This window comes from Cupressus sempervirens, chromosome 8 (assembly GCF_028749045.1).
Source record: "Cupressus sempervirens isolate cs-2001-9-10 chromosome 8, ASM2874904v1, whole genome shotgun sequence".
NCBI lineage: Eukaryota > Viridiplantae > Streptophyta > Pinopsida > Cupressales > Cupressaceae > Cupressus > Cupressus sempervirens.
In genome coordinates this window covers 503,969,110-503,993,475 of record NC_143125.1, presented here as the reverse complement: position 1 = coordinate 503,993,475, position 24,366 = coordinate 503,969,110, and positions in this window count along the sequence as shown.

Here is a 24,366-nt window from a genome sequence, read left to right as displayed (position 1 = left end):
GATGCAAGGATGGATGAAGGCTTAAGGAGGGCTAAGATGCACTCAAAGGGGAGCACATGGATTGTGCTTGTTTAGCACCAATGGGAAGGTGACACTTGTCACAAGGAGGATGAGTGTGAGAGGGTAGGGTAAAGGGTTGTTTAAAGGCATGATGAGTGGGGTTGAGTATGTAAGAGGGATGTAAGAGGAATGAGTGTGGAAGAGGGAAGAGTGTGGAAGATGGGTGGAAGAGTCATGAGTGGGCTTGTAAGAGTCTTTTATGTTTTGTAAGAGCACTCATGACTTAGTGGTTGGGTTTTTTGAGGGGAGACTTTGGTTTGGATTAGGAAAGTCTTAAACTTTTTTAGGGAATGTGACAACATTAGGGGGTGGATTAGGCTTGGGTTTAGGATTAGATTAGGGATGTTAGAGATGTGCAAGTGGATGGCATTAATGAGGGTGGGTGAGTTAGTGGATAAGCTTGGTTAGTATGGGTGGATGGGGTGGATTAGGCTAAATGGAGGATTAGAGATAGGTTAGGGGTTTTTGAATTTGAGGATTTCATTTATCAAATAGATTTATTTAATAAATGGAGATTTTTGGAATTAGATAGGAGAAAAGGATTTAATTGATAAATAATAGATTATTTGATTTATCAATTAGGACTATAGATGATTAATTAAATTAATCAACTAGGGATGGCAAAGGATTAATTAAATAAGAATTTAATTAATGATGCCTTTAGAGATTGCTAAATTAGATTACCAAAGCAGTGTAATCAAATTTAGGTGTCTACAAAAACAAGGTGATTTGTACACAAAGGAATCTCATTTAGCAAACCAAGTTGTAGATCAAAGATCAACTACTATTTCATTCTAATAGGTGGATCAACCAAATCCTTTAACAAGGTAGACCTAACAGTCTTTTTTAAATCTCTTTACTGAGTGCATACTTCATTGTATGTTTGTAAATCCTTTCACAAGGTGAACCCAGCAGTCCTTATTGCTCCTAACAGGGTAGATCATCAGAAGTGATCAATGTAAGCCTTAACATGCAAACTTTATACTGCAGTACTAAAGCTTGTGGGTATCATCCTCACCCCAGTTTTACTTTCTATTTGGAAGGTTTCTAGGTCACCAAATCTTTGTATCAAAGTGTTATGAATGCTTTCATGTTTTTAGTTTCTTATGCATACAATTAGATCAGATTATATGTGAAGGATTAAATGCTAATTGGACTGTTGGATTAAGAGTTAAAATTGTAGAAGTTTTAGAAGTTATTGATTCACCCCTCCCCTCTCAGTAACTTAGCCTTATTAAGAATATTTCCAACAATTTGTATCAAAGCTTTGTGGTTCTTAGAAGAAATTTTAATAGCTTGAGCAAAGATCAAAGCCATGGAGATATTCTAACTTGACAAAGCTATTGACAATGAAACTCTAGATTTGAAAATAGCTATTGCCCAACTCAAGAAAGAAAAGGAGCAACTCTCTCAATCCTTGAAAAGAAGAAAAGAACTTGCAATTCAAATGAATGATCATCTCTACATTGAAGAAAATATTGAAGATCTTCATTCAAGAAATCAAGATGAAGCCAATGAAGCAATCAAAGAACTCCTAGAAAAGAATGGTTCCCTGTAAGAAGAAGTAAGAAAACTAAAAAGAGAACAAGAAATTCAGTTAGTCAGGCTATGTGAAGTCATGGAGCAAAAGAACAAGATAAAAGAAGAGATACAAGGAAAGAAAAATGAAATCCAATACCAATCCCTTAAGAAAGCATACCTCATTGATCAGCTCTCCAATGCAAATGAAGAAATCATGAGCCTAAGATCTTAAAATGAAAGATTGCAAAATGATCTAAACTCTAAAAGGTGAATCAATGAAAGAATGATGAAATCCCAAGCAAACATGAATCAATTAAATGAGAAAAATCTCTATAGACATAAAGGAAAAGTAGGAATTAGATATATAGAAGAAAGAGAATCCTCTAAACAAGGAGCTCAAAAGAATCAAAGACCTACTTGCAATCACTATGGTAAGATAGGTCATACTTCAAAGAAATGTTGGAGAAATGGAAAAGAAAAATTCAATGGAAAGTGCTACAATTGCAATCAGCATGGTCATAAGGCTAATGAATGCAAAGAAAAACCAATATTTGAAGAAAAATGTCACAAATGCAACAAGCGTGGGCACAAATCATTAGAATGCAAAATCAAGGTATTAAATCTAGTAGAATAGATTGTGAAAGCTATATTTGGTTGGGACTACAACACCTAGTGTAGATGTCATTATTGTGGAGAATTTGGACACATTGGAATGAATTGTGTAAAGCATCATTTGAGGAAAAGAGATACTACTAAAAGATGTTTCATTTGTATAGAACTTGGTCATCTTGCCAAGAACTGCATGAATACTGGTAGAATTGAAGATGAAAAGAAGGTAAAAGTTGATAACATCTGAAAATAGATGAGACTGCAATGGGTTCCAAAGTCTACAAAGAATGAAAAACCAAGCAATGATGAACAAGTCACTCAAGAATTGGGTGATTCCACAAACTCTACTTGATTTATCAAAGGAAAAATTGGGACTAGGCTACCAAAGAAGACATTCAAAATAGTTCCAAATTGAAAAGGCAGAAGATTCATATCTGTATTCAAGACACAAAGGGATCACTGAGTGAAAAGGGTACCAATCAGCACCGAGTTACTTTCCTTACTAAGTAAGGTTGGGTCACAGACTTTACCGAGCAAGGTTGAGAGTAACTAAAATTTCATATGGTTACCGAATGGTGAAATAATTTGCCAAGTAATCAATGCAAAGAAGTGGATGATAGTCTGTCAACTTGATCTACCATCCGTACCAAGCACTTATGGTGAAATTTGATAAAAGGAATGAAATCAAAGTCATTTTCACCGTGAATTTTCAAGAGCTATTGCATAGTGCAATCTTCGAGAGCTTCCAAGTGATTTGAGAAAATTGTTACCAAAAGATTTCAAATTTTCTCAAACCCTACTGAGCAAAGATAGCATCCAACAGTAGCAAGGCAAAGCGACGTTTTGACATGCTAGTTCATGGTGAATGGAAGGCTCCAGATTTCAAGCTCACCCCTGTAATCACCAAAACCCTAGATCTAAGTGGAGCACAGTGTCAAATCCCTCCAAAGGTATTGTTGATAAATGATATTCGTTCTCACTTTAAAAGCACAATTCAAGATATTGGCACTTTGGAAATGGATGAAGCCCTAGGACAATTGTGTGTTAATGGTGTCTTGAAACCTGAGCATCAACACTTGGAGACAAAAGGGTTGATACATATTCCTCATATGCCCCATGAATTTCTCTTAAAATGGATTAGGTATATTCTCAGTCAGGTGCACAATGGTTAGTTATGGTTGGAGCAACCAATTTTAATCACAAAGAAGATGATTCATAGAATCACTAGTCTCCCAATGTTGGCCAAAGATAAAAAAACCAAAACCCTAGGTTGGGCTGAACTTTAGAAGAAAACCCTAAAAAAATGGGATGGTAGAGGCATGAATATAAGCAATATGACTGATATGGAACTAAATTTTAGCATTCATATCATAGCGTGCAAGATTTATAGCTCTAGTATGTTGAATAGTGTGCCTTGTGAAGTAGTTGACCTTGCTTATAAGGTGGTCAAGAACAATATTTTGTTTGACCTTGTCGAGCTACTATTGAAGTAATTCAACAAAAACATGGAAAGGATCCTGATGACAAAGAACAACCCATGTAAGTTTGGTTCTCTATTGACCTATTTATTCTTTTATGTTTAGAAATTTTTCCCTTCAAAAGGATCAATTGTATGGAGAAAAGATGTGCCAGTTCTCTACCAAATTAATGGAGATGAGAGAGAACTATAATAGTATCATGGATAACTATTTTGATGCATTTAAAGAGAAAATGAATAATAGATTTAGAATTTCAAGAAAACAAGTAGAAAACTACAAGGATGATGTATGTTTCATGGTAGATAGTGATAAGGTAACATTCAGGAAGTCAGGCCTAGAATATCGTGGGTTAAACCTCTTAGATATGAGGTTAATATTGATGAAACTAAGGATATCATTAAGGAACTTGTAAATGAACCAGTTGATCCCAAGGCTACATATTTTGGTACTTATGATGAAGCAAAATCTGGGATAGAACTGGAGATCAAGCTCCCTCGGGCAGTAAACAAAGGAAAGAAAAGAATTGCTAAATTGAAAACTAGCTCCACCCTTTTGTTGACTAAAGGAAAAGGCAAGGATAAGGAAGCAGAGGGTGAGGAAGAATCTGAGGAAGAAGAACCATTAAAGAAGAGGGGCAAGGTAATTATCACCAAGCCTACCAAGACATCCACTGCTATATTTACTAGAAGAACTTCAAGAAAGAAAGCTGATAAGGAAGGAGGTGATATAATATTTAGAAAACCTCCACCCACCTTCCAAGATAGACTAAAAGAACCACAAGAAATAGCAAGTAAAGAAGATTTTAAAACATTAAAGTATGAAACTAGGATTGAGGAAGAAAAGAAGCAGATTCAAGACCTGGTGATGGACAAAATGGGCAAGTGGAAATACTCACCAGACCAGCTTACTTCTCAACTCCCTAACATTTTGTTGGATAAGATTAAGCCAAGATGGGAATTTTCCATGCAAACTATAAAAGAAATCTATGTAAAAACTCTAAAGCAGCTTATTCCAAGTGTAACAAACAAGGAGATTAAGGAATCTCTAAAGAAAAATGAAGAGAAATTAACTCTAAAGTTCAACACTTGTATGGTTTTGATAAAAGATGTTGAGCACATTGCAAGGAATGCAATGCATACATGGAAGAATATATATGTTCTTCATAAATCAAGTGATTTTGTTGTTGAAGTAAAAGATGATGATGATAAAGAAGAGAAAGATGAAGAGGAAAATGTTGGAGAAGCAACACATTTTGATAACATTGATGATGGAGAGGAACAAGAGAAAGAGGCTACCAAGGAAGAAAAGAAAGATGATGAGAAAACTGACCCAATCAAGATTGTTGCAGTGGTTATAGCCTCACTTCCTCATTCTCCAAGCAAGGTACTAACCACATCAAGAATAGAGATGGCCTCTGTAGGATTGATTGTGACTAGAACTCAAAGCACAACTAGCCAATCAATATTTGCACCAACTTATCTAAGTACATCATTGACTGAAGTGACCTCCACTTCATCTACTAAGTTGTAGACTCTTCCCTCTTCTACCATGTTGGCAACATCAGTTTTAGACACATCAATTTTGAATACATCAATTCTAGCTACTACAGGTATTACTTCAAGTATTTCTACAATAAGTGTAGTACCAAGTTTTACAGCTAGTCCTAGTATGTCTAATATTGTTTAGATTCTAGGCACACAAGTAATAAGTGCAAGGATAGTTGAGACCAAGGCTCAACAAAGTACAAAATTTTTGGGAAAAGGAAAGGAGATGGAGGAAGAAATAGACCTAGATGAGGACATTTTAATCCCTAATTGGAACATTTCCAAGCTCACTCCAGACCAAATGTAGACATTTGGTGAACTCCTCCAAAAGAAAGCCAAGTAGGAAAGGCTTAGAGAAGAAAGAGATAAGGAATTTAAAATTATTGAGGATGCCAATAATATTTTGGCAAAGTTGTAGGTATAGAGGTTGATTCTTCACAGCCAATTTTGTATCAACTAGCAAAGGTAGTTCAAAAGTTCAATAAAGATATAGATGGATAGGACAAATTACTATAGAAGGCAGAAAAGAAGTTTGAGAATAAAGTGTTGGAGCACATTGCTCAACAAACTATTATTTATCAAGTAGAACTCTCTACCATTTTGGGTTCCCTAGAAACTTCATGTACAAATGTATCAATACTTTTTGGCAAGCTATGCGATGCTTCAAATTTTACCAAGGAAATGAAGAACAAATTATCCAAGATAGATGAAGACCTCAAGGCAAGTGCTCAGTAGCTGTAGCTTGACCCTAGTTCAAGCCTTGTATATTTCAATAAGGTTAAGTTTTTTATTGGGTTACAAGGAAAATTTCTTAAGGAAGAGGCCAAAATCAGATCTACTATAGTAGATATTCAAAACATGATTCTTCTCAACATGAATGAACTTCAGAAAAATATTGCACATTCCAAAACCCGCATCCATGACAACAACTTCTCCATAGCAGACCACATGATTGAGTTGTCAGAAAAAGTATAGATTGTACTTCACACATGTAAGGTCTTGCAAGACAATTGGGAAAAAATGTTGGTTATAATACTCAAGGTCCATTCAAAAAATTTCTCATTTTGCCATTAACATGTAAATATATAGAATAAATCTTTGGCATTAATGTCAAAAAGGGGGAGTATATACTGTGAATAAGAAGATATAGAGAAGATATGGGAATAATAAGTTATGGGGGAGAAAATGCATTGTAGAATTGATACATAAGTTGCAAAGGAGATGGGGGAGATAGATGTGTACAAAAAATATACATTGTATATAGCAAGGAAATGTATTCAGATGTATAGTATACTATATAGGAGCCTTACCATGTACGAATATATATATTAGAAAACCAATTTTGAAAAATCTCAAAACTAGTATACTCTACTGAGCTAAGAATCACTAGGTGATGGATAAAGGTATTCTGGAAACTTTTTGAATTTAGTTTTGGATGATAAATGTTTTTGTCAATAATGCCAAAGGGGGAGATTGTTGACATATTAGTCAAGTTTTTTATTAGTGACATGCACTTATTCAGATTGTAAGTAGCTATCAATCTTTTTGTATAGCTAACAGTGTTTGCCAAGCATTTTAGTTGTTGTTGACTTTTACAGTTGTTATCAAGTCCTTTGGACAAATTCTAGTGTTTACTGTGAAGTTACAATTATTGTGAATATTAGCAGTGTAAATTGAGCATCTTAGTGTATTCCAAGTTTACCAATGCAAGCTGAGCTATGTAGTGCTTATCGAATTCATAGTTTATGTGGTGTCAGTCCAGTGTCAACCAAGCTACTCAATGTTAACCAAGAGACTCAGTTTATACCGAGCTTGAGGTGATAGTGTTTACCAAGTCATACAATGTAAACCAAGAGACTCAGTTTATATGGTGAGTTTCACAGTATTCACCGAGTCACCAGTGCAGACCGAGTTCAAGACTACTTGGAAGCAATCAATATGGACCAAACTTCTATGTCTACCAAGTGCATGATGATTTCAAGCATTGATAATGGATGTCAAATATTAGAACTTCACTTAGTTAGTCTTTAGAACCTGAGTGTCTATACTTGATTCGACTTTGTAATATTTGTGTAAACTTGTATAGTGGCCAACTTTGTAATTTGTTTAATTGGATTGGTATATATTTAGTATATTGTATCACATTAAATGTGTGTAGAAATGATGCATATGTAATATAATCTTAAGAGAAAAGCAGAAAGTGCAAATTACAAAGGCTACATCAGTATGAGGAGCAGCAAAGATTCATCTATCACAGCAAGGTGATTTGTACACTTAAAGGAATCTCATTTAGCAAACCAAGTTGTAGATCAAAGATCAGCTACTATTTCATCCTAATAGGTGGATCAATCAAATCCTTTAACAAGGTAGACCTAATACTCTTTTGTAAATCTCTTTACCAAGTACATACTTAATTATATGTTTGTAAATCCTTTCATAAGGTGGACCTAGTAGTCCTTATTGCTCCTAACAGGGTAGATAATTAGAAGTGATCAATGTAAGCCTTAATAGGCCAACTTTATGCTACAATACTAAATCTTGTGGGTATCATCCCCACCCCAGTTTTACTTTCCATTTGGAAGGTTTTTGGGTCACCAAATCTTTGTATCAAAGTGTTATGAATGCTTTCATGTTTTTAGTTTCTTATGCATACAATTAGATCAGATTATATGTGAAGGATTAAATGCTAATTGGACTATTGGATTAAGAGTTAAAATTGTAGAAGTTTTAGAAGTTATTGATTCACCCCTCCGCTCTCACTAACTTAGCCATGGTAAGAAAATTTCCAACATTGCAGATGTTGTCCTAGGCCACTAGAGGGTATTTCTTGTTCTCATCAGTGCCTGACCACATGAAATTCCTTTGAATAGCTTCTAGATGATCAGCCACCTTAGAAGGGATAGAGAAGAGGCTAAGAGCATAAGTGGGTAAATTCTACAAAGTAGACTTGATCAACAACACTTTGCCAGCCTGACTCAGAGTGATGCCTTTCCATCCTGCCAGCTTTCTATTGAATGTGTTAATTAGATTGTCCCAGAAGCTGTCAGGAGGTTTGATCCCCAAGGAGAGGCCTAAAGAGATGGAAGGGAGGGCCCCAATACAACATCCCAAAATGCTAGTAATTTTCTTATGTTTGTCTAAAGGGGTATTGAAGAATGACACCGAACTCTTGTCCCATTTGTTGAGCCACCCAGAGGCCCTGGAGTAAGTATTGAGGATGCATTTCATAGACCTAGCCTCTCTCACTAAGGCCTCACCTCCCAAAATGGTATCATTGACAAATTGTTGGTGAGTAAAAACCAAGGGGCCAAAAGAAGGTTTCAGGCCCATCAACTCCCCTCTACTCCTTTTAGAATGAATGAGTCTACCAAACCTTCAACTAGGATGATGAAGAGGATAGGAGAAAGAGAATCCCCCTAACAAAGACTCGTAGAGGATTTGAAGATGTCAAAGGGGTTCCCATTAACCATGACCACAAAAGAAGGGGTGGAGACTAATTGGGAGAAAATCATTCTCACTCTGGCATTGAAACCAAAAGCTTCAAGGATTCTGTCCAAAAACCCCTAATCCACGCTATCATAGGCCTTAGACATATCAAGTTTGAGCAAAAAACCCTCCTATTTTCCAACTTCAAGGGAATGAATAACTTTTTGAACATTAATGATGGAGTCTAGAATTTTCCTTCCAGGGACAAAACCCAATTGTTGAAGCATAATAATCTCTAGGAGTAATTTGATCATTCTATTAGTTAAGACTTTCGCAAAGATCTTGTAGAAAGAATTGCAAAGACTAATTGGTCTAAAAGAACCAAAAGAATCAACATTAGCAACTTTAGGGATTAGAACCAAAAAAGTGGCATTGATTTCTTTCAACAGGTTCCTGGCACCAAAAAACTCCTAAATAGCTTTGACAAGATCAAAATGAATAATTTCCCAAAACATCTAGAAATAAAAGGTAGAGAAACCATCAAGGTCAAGAGCCTTCTTAGCTAGCAGAGCAAAAGTTGCCTCTTTAATTTCTTCAAGCTTTGTGATAGCCACTAAGGCTCAATTTTGAGTATCACTAATAACACTAGGATTAATGGTGTTAAGAATAACATTTTGGTCCTCTACATCCAAGTTAAGATCTTTAGTAAGGATAGAAGAGAAGTAATAGCTTCCTCCACTATCTCATTATCTTCCTTGATAGTGTCATTTCCTTTTTTGATCTCACAAATTTTTTTGGTAGCCCTGTGTTTGATAGTGGACAAGTGGAAAAATCTACAATTTTCATCCTCTTCCTTGAGCCAGACTGACCTAGACCTCTACCTCCAAAACATTTCCTCTTTACCCACAATGTTGTGAAGATCAGTAAGGATTTCCTTCTTAGTATTCATCTTAACATTATCATAACCCCAGGTTTGGATCTCTTTCTGCACTTCGATAAGTTCCTCCAAAATCCTCTCTTTATCATGGAAAATATTTCCAAAGTCCAATTTGTTCCATTTTCAAATTTCTAACTTAATGAATTTGAGTTTCTTAGCTACCTTGTACATGGTTGTTCCATCAACCTCAATATCCCACCACTCCTTGATTTTTTCATACAAGCTAGGGTGCACTGACCACATCTTCTCAAATCTAAATGGAAAAGCCTTCTTTCTATTGACTCTATCAAGAGTAAGAGAGATAGGGGAATGGTCTAAACCAAGCCTCACCAGAGATGAAATCTTGCACTAAAATTGACTCATCCAATCCAAAGTAATAAGGGCTCTATCCAATCTCATCTAGATGAATTCTTGACTAGTTCTCTTATTGGACTAGGTATATTTGCATCTCCCAAGATCAATATATAGAAGGGCCAAATCCCTTATCAAGTTGGCCAAGTGTTGCCTACTATCCACATCAGGCGGTAACCCTCCTAACTTCTTAGAAGCCAAGAGAGTGGTATTAAAATCCCCCATAATAGTGCCCTTAGGATCACCCATTTGGGCAACCAAATCAAAAAAAAAATCCAAAAAATTCTTCTACTATTCTTAGTATTGGAAGCATAGAGGTTCAAAAGAAACCATCTATCTTGATCCTTAGGATTAAAAAAAATCATGAGCAAAATATTACCTTCATCATAGATAATGTTGGCTTCAAAGGCTTCCTTCCATATTACTAGCAGACCACCCAAAGCTCCATCTAAGTCAGTAGATGTCTTCCTCATTCCTTTACCAAAGGAAATCTTATCAACTTTCTCCTTCTTCATTTTAGTTTCCTGAATTAAAAATAAATTTGGCCTATGATCCCTAATCATATTCCTAACAATTTCCTATTTGTGGATTCCATCGAGTCCACGAATGTACCAAGAGATGATCTTCATGCTTTATTTTGGCTACAAGATTCTTGGATGGTTCTTTGGGTCCCATCTAGAATATTCCTCCTTGTTTCTTCCTTTCTAATTTGATTCATGTTTCCACTCCCTGGGGTACTAGATTTGCTTCCAGTGTCAGCTTTCACCCTACTTCTAGTGGTTGCAGGTGAGACTGTCGAAGGGTCCCTACTATTTTTATTTTTCTTATTCTTGACTATTGTCCATGGATCATCATTGGCTTCCTTGCAACTATGAAAGAGGGCCTCTAGCTAGGAAAGTTTCCCAAGAGTAGTGGTCAAGACCCTTTCAAGGAATCGGTTGACCATTGTATTGGAGACCCCTTTGTTTGTGTTGAAGTTGGATTCCTCTGAATGTCTCAACTCCTCCACAAAAGGCTCATCCTAAGATTTTTGAACATAAGAGGCACTAGTGGTATCCATCTCTATGGTTTCCTCAATGGAATTATTCCCTACACTTATTGTAATATTAGCCAGATCCTTCCCTCCATTCTTCTACGGAGTGATTTTAGGACTTGGTACTGCATCAATCAAGACCTTGTTGGTCTTTTGTTGTTCCTCCTAAAAATCTTTGTTTCCTTCCAGAGTGTTATGTCCCATTGGGGGATCCCCCTTGACATTTTCTCCATTAGCTTATTGCCCCCCTAGGCTTTTCCTTCTATAGCTTTTTCCTTCCACCCCTTTCTAGGAGCATCAACTTGGTTTTGTTTGTCCTTGTTCTTTGCTTGTTTATTTTGAGCTTTATGGGCCTTTTCCTTCTCTCTAAAGAGAGGGAAAGCCTTCTCTTTATGTCTTTCCTTTTTGCAATGGAAACAAGAAAAAAGAACATTCTCATAGTCAATCTGGTGCACCCGTATACCCAGACAAGACTAGAACTCAATCACTTGAGACATATCCTGGCCTTCAACCAGTCCAATGCAAATTTTGGTATATGTGAGTCTTTTCTTAGCTACAATAATAGGATCAATAGATAACAGTTCCCTAAAAGAGTTGGTGATGCCATCAAAAACATCTTCATGACAATACTCTAAGGGTAGCTCTGGCAGCCTAATCCAAACTAGGGCCTAAGTTAGAAAGTCATTGTTCAGGTCAAGGTTGGAAGTCCACTTGTGGAGAATAAGAGTAGATTTTTCCATTGTCTAGTTACCCACACAAAGAAACCTGGAGTAATCTTCTAGACATGAGAACTCAAAAGCCATAAAGCCTTTTTCCATAGCCGTTACTTCAACCTAACCTTTCAACTCCCATTTTTTCCTAACAAAAGTCCTTACTAGATTTATATTTGGTTGGGGGCCAATAAATTTACCCACCAAGGTGGTAGCCATACCTAGAATGTTGTGGTCAATAATTTTAGTGGGAACTTCTAAGGTGAAAATCCCCTTTTCCTTATCAGATTTTTCTATAATTTTGGGGAAAGAGGATTTACCTGATGGTTTCACTCCAAATAGATTAGTCCATCTTCCCTAGACCCTATGGGCCCCTCCATCTGATGTCCTTTGTAGCAAAATAGAGATATTCTTATCTCTTGGGTGTAGCTGCAAAGTTCATGGGTCCCTATCTTCTAGAGCATCCCCCTTTTCCTTGTCCTTGCCCTACTCGAGACCCACAGACTTTGCCCTACCCCAGCTTGGCAATATTCCCACTTGAAATCCTATTCAAAATTCCTCCTAGTAACGAAATAGAGATATTCTTTTCTCCTAGGTATAGCTATAAAGCATGTGGATCCCCATCTTCTATATCATCCCCCTTTCCCTCATCCTTTCCCTGCTTGAGACCTAAAGACTGGTTGCCCTGCCCCAACTTGGCAGCATTCCTTCTCATAATACTATTCAAAATTCCTCCCCACTCCACTCTGCCATGTGGTTTTCATGGTGTTTAATATGCGGACATGTCTATAAGGTTGTTCATGGAAAATCTCCAAGGCATGGTTGTTGATTGGTTTTACCACGTACTATCACAAGTTGAGCTCCTCTCATAGAAAGTTTGAAGAAAGATTTAAACCTCCCGAAGATGCTCATGCACTATTGGATCAACTCATTCAGCTAAAGAAGGAATCTCACATACCTATGTGTGAATATGTTTCTTATTTCAAAAAATTGAGACAAAGAATTCCAATTGTTGATCAACCTACAACTAAAAATTTGAAGTGTTTATTTTTCAATGCTCAAATTCCTGAAGTTAATTTTCTATTAAGAAGAGAAGCCTCAACCACTCTTGCAAATACACAAAAATTGGTGATTGAAATTGAAGATGATCTAATTCTTATTGGGAATCTAAGCATTAAGGATCAAGGGTTTGAGGAAATATCACATCCTTCTAATTCATTTTCTTCCATCACCAAGATAGATCTCATAGTATAGAGATTAGCAAATGAGTTACTTTCTCTCAAAAAGAAAATAGCTAAAGGCATGTTTTTTTTTCCTCATGAAGATGTAAAAAGGAGGCCTCTTCCAACTATTTCTCATAGCTCTACTATTGGGAATTAAAAAAATTAGTTTCACCACCAAAAAATCTTTTAATTGAAGCACCATTAGTAAAGGCAACAACACAACATCATGTATCTAAAGCTAGTGATCATGTTATTGTCCTTCAAGAAAAGAAAGAAGATACAGTTGGTGACTCTCATATCTAGTTCAAACAATCTCATAAGGCTTGTGATGAAAAGTTGAGGAAGGAAATTTTTTCTTCTAGTGTTCAAAATAATCATGTTATAAAAGTGGGCATTCTAGCAAGTCGTTATCAAGCTGAAAATGATGAATTTTTTCATCAAGGTCATGAACTTGGTTGTACTTTGCATGAATACCCTACCTCGTAACTTGAAAAGGAATTTCTCATACATAATAAAGACTTTTCCAAGTCATAAGTTTGCGAGCAACATGTTGAGGTGTGCAACACAGACACATCATTAGCAAAAAAACATGAGCAAGGTTTTTTCAATTAGCTTGAGGTACAAGTGATTGATGAGCCAGTCAAGAAAATTATAGTTGGAAACAATAGTCCAGAATTTGTTTGATAAAGAGGATGTTTAATCCAACATTTAGCTTGGTTAGAGGCCAATGAACACTTAGATATTCCACATGTACCTAAACATAAAGATACAATTGAAAAAGAAGCCAAAGAAGTATGTTCGGTTCAACAAGAGCACTTTGAATTCATGGACCTATCTTGGAGCAACAATACATATGATTCATCTCAAAATGGTGAATATGTTCATCATCAAGCATTAACATCATGGCTCTAGTTGTGTGTGTTGCATCTATATGAAGTTGGTTGTGAACATGCCAAGTACTACAAGCTGCTAAAAAAAGGTAGTTATTTTTTTGAACCATTAAATGGTTTCATCTAAAAATTTACATTGTTGGCTAGTTTTAATGAAGTAGGTTTTTCTTTATTTTTAATAAGTGTTCTTGCACAAGTTTGTTTTAAATTAGGTTTTCTTTGGGTTAGTCATGTTTGAGTCTTTTTTTTTCAGTTGCTTGACTCTATAGCCCAATGGAGTAGATAAAGGCACTAAGAGGTCTGGATTCTACATCCCTCATTGTTTCTAAGAATGAATGAGGTAAATTCCTTAGTTAGAGCCAACTGTTGTCCTCAATTTTGACATCACAAAATTGAGGCAACCCTATAGAATTTTCTCATGGATTCATAGGTGCATCTTCTTTGTCTTAACTTGTTGATCAAAAATCATGAAAATGATTCATTATCCTCGAATTGTTCTTTATATAGTCTTATTTATGTTTTCTTTTGAAAGTTTTCCATCAAGATTATCCCCAATTATTTGCTGGTTATATAGAGTTCCCTTTCTCTAACTAAAAACACTCAATTTTTGGTTAACTTGTCATCTTTTCTTTTTTTTCTTTGTGTTAACTTTCTCATCTTTTATTTGTTTTTGGTCTTATTTTTGCCTTAGGTGAATATCCCTTTGAATTGCACTCGATTCAAGCCAACTTAGGTCCAAATCAAAGTTGTCTAGATCAAATTATAAGGGAAAAAAGTGGGGTTTTTTAGGTCAACTAAATATGTTTATTAAAAATCTTATAAAAATGAGTTTTTTTATTGGCAACTACATGGAAAAAGATTATATTGGTATTTAAAGTGGATTTTGTGGTCCATTTTAAATTTTCAACTCATTCTGAGTTGATTTGACCATAGTTTACTATGTTTATGAAAATAGCCTTTTTCAAGACTATTTTTCATGTTACTTTATTAAAAACTATAGTTGAATATTAAATATAATTACGTGAGACAACTTAAGTGTATAGAGTAGGGCTTTTATTACATATTGGATATAGCTATTATAATTTGTATAAAACAAACAAAAAATAGAATCTAATGAAAGATGTAGATTAATCAAGAGGAAATGAAATTGTCAGAATAACAATACAAGAACAATCTCTAATGTAAATGCTCAAATGCATAATAGCATTCATATTTCTTATTATGTAATACATAAGAGCTAGCCTATTTATATAGGCAAGAGCTAGGAGGATACTTGGACAAGATTTAGACAAGTGTCTCAAGTTGGAGGAAGTAGAGTCCTAATAGAATCAACCACCTACCATCCACCTACAACCTAGAAGGGTGGTATCCAAATTGGAATTAACCATATGTGATATCGTAGGAGTAATTGGAGTCAAAAGGATGACTCGCAATATCCTCCTAGTAATAATATCCAAGAATATTTATTTGTCCTAATTTATGAGCTCACCTAAGTAAACTTAATATAAGAGTAAAATGGAAAAGAACCATTTACTCTAACACCTCCCCTTAAGTGCAACTTAGGGAGTACTATAATGCAATATATAACTAATGGATCTTGGCATCAAATCCATATTAGGTACCCATGTAAAACTAAAAAAACATCCTCTCATAACAAGAGAAAAGGGAAAAAACCTAGTGGGACAAAACTCCTCTCCAAAAGAGAGTAGAAATGGACCTAAAAAGCTATAGAAGAAGAAACCTATCACACCCCAAGCAAGGCATGTAAGTGAATAAGCTTGTTCTCACAGAAGGGTTTGGTGAAGATGTATGCAATGTGATCGGATGTCTGGTCATATTAAAGGTCAAGGACCTTCTCATGAATTAGCTCCTAGATATAATGCATGTGAATCTCAATGTGCTTGGTCCTTTGATGAAGGACTGGATTATGAGAAATCTAAATAACACTTTGATTGTCACAAAATATGACTTTTGGATTTTGGAAATAAATGCCAAACTTGGTAAGGATGTGTTGAGGCCAAATAGCCTTAGTGGCTACATTAATTGCTCCTCGATACTCAACTTCAGTAGATAAAATAGCAATAACATGTTGCTTCTTGCTTGATAAAGAAACTAGACCATAACCAAGAGAGAAGAAATAACTAGAATTAAACTTATAATCTTGAGAATTGCCTTCCCAATCTAAATCAATATAGCTCACCAAGTCAATATTCACACCCACTACATAATGAATCCCATAATGGTGAGTACCCTGGATGTGATGAAGAGTCCTCTTAGCTATTTTCCAATGTAGCTTATGTGGTTTCTGCATAAACTAAGAGACCATGTCCACAACATATGAAATATCAAGCCTTGTGTGAGTCAAGTATATGAAACTACCAACCAATTGATGATACAAGGTAGCATCAACCAATGGTGAAGAACAAGAAACCTCAAGATTCACCCTTGACATAAATGGAGTCAGTGTAGACTTGTAGTCAACCATGTTAAATCTGGAGAGAATATCAAGAGAATACATAGGCTAGCCAATAAATATACCTGAAGGTGACAAAGAGATCTCAATCCCTAAGAAGTAATGAAGAAGGCCTAAGCAAGACATTGAGAACCAATCATGAAGGGTAGTTTTGACTTTTGTGATGTGAGATGAGTGACTCCCTATGATCAATAATTCATCAACATAGAGGACAAGAAAGGTGAGAGCATCATCCTATTGCAAGATGTAGATGTTTAATGGCACCAAGTGAACACAATTTATAGAAGGAAGGATTTCATCTTGGCATACTAAGCTCGTGGAAATTTTTTAAGGCCATAGAGAGACTTTTGAATGAGGCAAACAAGTGTAGGATCCTTAATGAACCCTTGTGGATGCTCCATATAGATCTCTTCCTAAAGGTCACCATGAATAAATGCACTCTTCACATTCATTTGATGAACTTCACAATGATGGGATGCAAAAAATTTAAGAACAAGTTGGATAGAATTCATCTTTGCAACTGGTGAAAAAGTCTCTAAGAAGTCAATTCTAGGTACCTAGGAGAATCCTTTAGCGACTAGGTGAGCCTTATACTTATCAATTGACCCATCTGGTGGAATTTTTTTGATAGATCCACTTGTACTGATCAAGTTTTCTTCCCTTACAATGATGGACTAAATCCCAAGTATTATTCATCTTTAAGGAACTAAACTCTTCTTGCATAGTAGTATCCCACTCAGGAACACTAGAAGCCTCTCAAAATGTTTGTGGATCAGAAGTTGTAGCAATAAAGAGATATGGAGCTTGCTCAAACTAAGACCTTGTTCTTCTCTCATATGAAGGATCACCAACCCAATCTCCTACTAATTCTAATGTCAATTGAACCCAATGAGGCTCAATATATAGAGCATGTGGAGAATATAGAGTAGAATCATTCTCTAAATGATGACTGTAGGAAGATGGATCCCATTATCATCATTTGAAGTAGAAGAAGAATCCTTGTCTAGATCGAGAGCATTAAGAACTTTAGAAGAACTGTCATCATGCAGTCACAATGTCCGCATAGGAATGAATGATAGAGAAGTGATAGAATAAGAATTGTGGGTATATTCCTCAAAGAGAACACTCCTCTCAATGAAATCTCATGTTTAGTGGGATGGAGAAGCCTATAGCCTTTGACACCATCTAGATACCCAACAAATATATAGGGCCTACTTTGTGGATCCATTTCCTTGCATTTCTTTGCTCGAATATGGCCCCATGGAGGAGATCCAAACACTCAAAAGTGTTTGATTGTAGGTTTTTGACTTGTCCAAGCTTCAAAAGTAGATACTCTTTTACAACTCAATGAGGAACCTAATTTTGAATGTAACATGCATAGTTGATGGCCTCTTCCCAATACCGAGGTGCCAATGATTTGAAGTGGATCATACTATAGGCCATTTCTTCTAAGGACCCATTCTTCCTTTTTACAACTTCATTTTGTTTTGGACTATAGGGAACTATGTCTTGAATTTTAATTCATTCTGAGATAAAAAAATTCTCAAACCTTTGGTTGACATATTCCCCCCATTAGCTGTGCTCAAGACCTTGATGAAATTCCCAATTTTTTCTCTACAAAAGCTTTGAACTCTTGGAAATAGTCAAAGACTTTAGACTTCTGTTTGAGAAAATAAACAAATGTGTATTTGGAAATATCATTAATGAATGTTAAAATATATTTGGCTTTGCTAAAAGAAGGGTGTGGAAATGGTCCCACCAAATCAGTATGTACTAGCTCCAAAAGTTGTGTGGCTCTCTATGCTTTTCCTTTATCAAATTTTTCTTCAGGATGCTTGCCAAGAATGCATCCTTGAAAAACTATATTAGAAAATTGAAAATAAGGCAACACTGTAACTATATCATGTTCACTAAATTTTTTTAAGTAGTGGTAGTTCAAGTGGCCAAACCATTGATGTCACAAATGACTCACTTCATTAGAGTGAGTGAGTAATGAAAGTGAAGGAGAACCAAGAAAAAAGTGAGAGAAGTAATACAATCTTGGTTGATGTTCTTCCTTTCCCACCGCAATTGTTGACCCATTTCTCATCTCACTAATAACCATTATATCTAGAGTAAATTCAACCCATTTTACAAAGCTTGTGTGAGTGATCTAATAAATAGATAGGAGATTAGTTGACAAAAATGGAACACAAAGAACATCATGAAATTTCCTTTCACTCATGTCAACAAACCCTCTCCCATGCACTTCAGTAGGAGTGTCATTACCCATAAGAATGGATGGCATATAACATGACTCCAATGAAGAAAAAATTTCTTTTGATGAAGCCATGTGGTGTGAAGTATCTGAATCAATAATCAATGAATTTGGTTGTGAGGAAACAACTATTAGGGCCTTACCCTTTCCTTCTCCTTTACTTGATTCCTTGGGATATTCTTGTGATGAATTTTACTTGACTAAATCAGGCACTTTGATATTGTTCCTTTCAAGAAGATCGCATAAGTGATCAATTTTCTTCTTCATACATTTTATTTTCATCATGACCAAGTTTCTTACAATAGGAACATGTCATTCTCTCCTTCTTGGGCTTATTACTTTTTGAAGAAGATGCATCATTTATTGGTCTTGGAGTAGAAAACTTATTTTCTTGATTATTTTATGCTTGGTACTTTTGTTTCTTTTATTGCTTAGGAATACCTCTTTGTTCTCTTGTTCCATGGTTTGCAATCAAGGCATGAAACTTAGATGGCTTGATTTTTCTCATATGGATCAACTTATCTAGCTCCTTTGTGAGTTCATTTGCAAACTCATCAAGAGAAGGCATTCTATAGGTGTTATGTAAGGCACTTTTAGTAACGTAGAAGGTAGAGACAAACATATAATATGTAGGACCAATCTTGGAAAGAATACTTAGAATTAGTTGTGAATTTTTCTTGTCAATTCTACATTTTTTTAACTGCAATCCTAAAGATTTCAACTTATTGAAGAAGTCTTGAATAGTATCAAAGTTACATGGATTTGATCCTATCAATTCATTCTCTAATTGATGCCCTCTCAATTCATCTTTCGTTCCAAATAATCCTTCTAATGTTGTCCATACATTATTAGGAGTTCTAGATGATTCCACATGAAAGAGAAGACCTGGAGATATAGCCATGCATAAGGTACCATATGCTTCATCACATTTGTTGTGTCATTTAGGCTTTTCTACAAGTAATGTTGGTTCAATTTCAAAACCAATTGTTACTCTATGAAACCCTAACTTCTTAAGATAGATTTTCATTTTAGACTTCCACTCATAGCAGTTAGAGGGTGTGAGTAATGGTATTGTTGATTGATTCATTTTAGTGAAAAAATAAAGATTGTTGTGCATAATGAAAGAGAAGCAAGGTTAACACAAAAGAGTAATGAGAGTACAAGAGAGTACACACAAGACTACCCCCCTTTTACTAGATTGAAAATCACCCCCTCCAAGATGCAATGATTTTGGCATTTCATAATTCAATGCTTGTACAATTTCCACTTTTACAAAATATGGATTAAAAAGGACTTGATTTTTCAATTAAAACTTCCAATCTGAACTAAATGAAGACTTATACAATTATGACAAAGGATTTCTATGGATCCACACTATTACAAGTGTCAATTTGGGCCAAAGGATTAAAGTGAAATTGTTGTCCAAATAAGGCTACATTTTCATAGAACATTTGGCTTCTTCTCAAAAAATCATGCACTTTCAAATAAATAGTACTCCAAAATCTGTCTGTATGAGCCCGTACGATGCTCCAAAAATTACAAAATATAGGATTACATAGGTATAGTCATGAAAAAATATAATTTTGGATTACCATATGCATCCAAAACTTAAAACTAACACCACCACTAAATTATTTGGAGAATTCAACCCCAAATCAAAAAAAAATTGCATCTAATTTCAACTCTAGATGACTAAGTTATAGTCATTTAAAGTAAGACTACCAAAATAAAAATGAAATTGAAGAAGGGTAAATTAGAAATCTCAATGCTTAAAATTGATGGGCTAATGGACATCACATCAAATAAAAACAACTCACTACAACATGCATGGGGATGTCAAATTTAACATAGAAGGTTGGCGGCATGATGCAAAAACTTTTAGTCCCACATTGATGAGTTTGAGAGAATCCAAACACTTTAAAAGAAAGAGGGCTCAAATGCATAGTAAGTTAAGTGGTCAGTGGTCTCCCTTGTTTTCATCATGCCATGTTGGTTGACTTTGCTCTAATTAATTTGGACAAAAAAATATCAAGTGGAAAGAAGGTCTTCTACCTCAGTTTGTGTGCCAAAAGCTACAAATTCATCATAAAGAACTCCAAAGTCCAAAATAGGCCAAATTATTTATGAAAATTCATCTCCCAAACCTTCTAGATGAATGGTAGAGTCTTTTTGGCATGAAAATGCTCCATTTTGTGTGCCCTCCACTAGATTTGAGCTACAAGCATGTGTTTGTAATTGATACAAACGAACTCCGATTTGGATGAAAAAAAGTTGATTTTAACTTTTTCAAAGTTTTGGATGCAATGGAATTGTTAGAATGGATCTATGAATCCACCAAAGTGTTACAACCAATAGATTAATAAAAACACATATATGCAAAAGAGGGATTACTAGGTCTTCCTAAATCCTCTCTGATTCTCCAGTTCGTATAGAAACTCAAGAGAAGAGCATGCAAGATTTTACAAGACCTCTAATAAAATAATATACTCTTTCAAACTTTCTCTAATACCATGTTATAATTTGTATAAAATAAATAAAAACCATAATCTAATGAAAGACAAATTAATCAAGAGGAGATAAAATTGTCAGAATAACAATACAAGAACAATCTATGATGTAAATGCTTAAAGGCATAATAGCATTAATATTTCTTAATATGTAATGCTTAAGAGTTATCCTATTTATATAAGCAAGAGTTGGAGGATGCTTGGAAAAGATTAAGACAAGTGTCTCAACTTGGAGGAAGTAGAGTCTTGATGGAATCAACCACCTACCATCCACCTACAATTTAGAAGGGTAGTTTCTAAAGTGGAATTAACCACATATGATATCTTAGGAGAAGTTGGAGTCAAAAGGATGACTCACAATATTAGCCTAATAATAATATCCAATAATATATAATTTCTCCTAATTTATGAGTTCACCTAAATAAACTTAATATAAGAGTAAAATGGAAAAGACTTCATAAAAAACCACTCCCAATAAATTATAATCCCCAACATTAATTTAAATTTTTTTATATGCAATAACACGTTTTAATGTGTTAAGTAAGCTTTTAATATGTATTTACATATTTTAAACTTATTTAGTTAATGTAAGTGAGAAAATATTGCTCATTTAAATATGGTGTTGCATGTATAAGTTTATTTTATATATATTAATGTATTTAAATGGGGTTTTTCTAACCTATTACATATACATCTTTTAAAATTGGTACATAATGAACTTTTAAAGTTAAAATAAATGTTTTAATAACATGTAAATCCACTAGGCAGAAATTTTAGACCCAATTGCACGCGAATGTAATATTTAAAAACCCATTTCACTTAGTGTAAGCCAAACTGGCATTTTTTCATCTAACTACATGCATTTTTAAATGTGTTTTCATGTTTTAAAACCCCACCAAGGCAAAGTGGCAATTTTTTGCCCAATTAAATATCTGTCAAAAATATGTAAATGGTCATGTAAAGTGTGTTTTTCACTAAGTCTTTAATTAAAAACACAAGTGGCAATTTTGGAGCACATTACATTAATTATAATATATGCATTTGCATAAGGAAAACTTCTTTTTAACTTGAAGCTTTCATTTGGAGGATTTTTAAGCACATTTTTCAATACAAATGCAACTAAAAAGTGCATTTTTACTTAATAACATAATAAATTTTTAATCAAACAAGCAAAAGTGGTAATGTTTAGCCCAAAAACACATGTTTTTGACTCTCAAAACTTCACCTTTTTGGGCATATCTCTCCAAAAATGGGTTTTCCAACTTTCATATGCTCATATCTTGAGCATTTCTTACTCATTTTTATGATTTATGGGTCATTTTTGCCCAAAATCACCCAAAGAACATATTAGGCTACTCAAAATTGGAGTTTGTTGAGTGTTTTCTTCATTTCTCAACCAATCTATGGCACAGTTTACTCAAAAACACCCTAGTTTAGAGCAATTTGCACCATTAAAACAAAAAGTGATTGAATTAAGGTAAGTCTGAAAGAATTTCCTATCATTCCTCACTTGCATTGAAGTCTTCTAAATCACTTGATACACTTTGGACGCTATTTTCCAAACTCTTTGTATGTTGCACATTGCTTGATCAAAACGGTTGCTAAAATGATGCAATTTTTTGCTCTAACTTACTACACTTGGAAAGCTACAAATTTTGACTCATCTCTTGCAAGAATCAAGTCAAGATTCAAAGTCTATTTAACACTTCATCTTGAAATATTTCTAAATCCAAGAAATCTCTTTGATTGCATTTTCATATTTTTCATAAGAGCTTAAAATGATTTCTTCTCTTGCCTCTTGATAAAAGGGTATGATTCCTTGTTATTTTTTTAAAGATTTTTTTTATATTTATTTATTATGTTGTGTATGAAAATCTCACCATTTCCATTTTCAGATTTGGATTTTTTTTGTATATGTCAAGTTTCTTATGTTATTCTTCCATCTACTTCTCTAAGTTGCATATGCAAAGTCTCACTTACTTGCATATGCAGTCGGGGATAAAATCTCATTATAATATGGAAGCAAGTCCCTCTTTTTCCCTCATGATAATGCAAGTGCAAGTCCCACCAATATGCATTTTTTGAACCTCCATATGCTTTTCCTATGGATGAAAAAGAATTTCCCACATGCTTGTTGGATACATAGTATGACTTACACTTAATAAAGTACGGTATATTTATGTTTCATTACACTTTAGCACATTTCAAAGCTCGATGTCCACATATGCAATCCACTCCAAAAAATCCATTTTTGGCTATCCTAATCATTTTTTAGTCATTCTGAGTTTGACCTATTTGCTCATTTTCTATGCCTAACTATACTATGTCCTTTCTCTATACATACCTTGCTCTAATCTATGTTTCTACACACCCAAGTTTTCTATGGACCCTTCATATGATGATGTTCATACACTATGGAACTTTCATGTGATAGTTGTGCAAGGACACCATTTGGCAATGTCAAGAGAAGTTACACTAGCAAAAGGGAAAGAGACTATTGTTGGATTGAATGACATTCTCAAATCACTCAATCATTAACTCAAGTTGTTGGAGGGAATCACAGTGCCTAGAACAACATGATGGAGATTAATTTGTATGTGTTGTGTGAGTATGAAGTCATCATACCTATTGAAATGTACCATGATTAAGCACATGTGATGACCAACAAAGAGAAAGTTCTACAATTACTTGTAAAATATGCAAAGGTAGTAGTAACCAGGATAATAACCAAGAAAGCATGATCAGAGAGGCATTCAAAGGGTTGTCATGTGAAATCATTGCCAAAGATAATGAACTCAAGAATCAAGAAGTTGTTCTCACAGAATTTACAAAGGTCATCCGCTTACAACTTGAAGTGGATGACTTCAACATGTTGGAAATTTTCTAAGTAGGACAAGTTGGAATAAAATAAGAGTTGTCATTTATGGAAAAATATACTTTGTATAAAGAAGCCATTGTGTATAGATGAAGATTTATAGTTAGACATGGAGAATTGTCTAAGTACAAGTAAGTTATCTAGTAGATTAGATAGAGAGATTTGATCAGCACAGTTAACAAAGACATTATTGGCACATGCACAGTTGGCTATGAATAGTACAGAGTGTTAGGATGATGTATGCTAGAGCATAGGTCAATACGATCAGTACAGAACAAGTTATGAATTAATAATTAGTAAAGGTAGTATATAGGACAAAATAGAGCATAATAGGAAAAGGATATTTATGAGTTAAGGAATTAGTTTGTTTACAAAATAATTAATTAACTAATTAGGGATGACATCCTAGATGTTAACCCTAAGTGAGCAAGAGTTAGTTTTGTATTTTGCCAAGCATGTGAAAGCTTGAAGG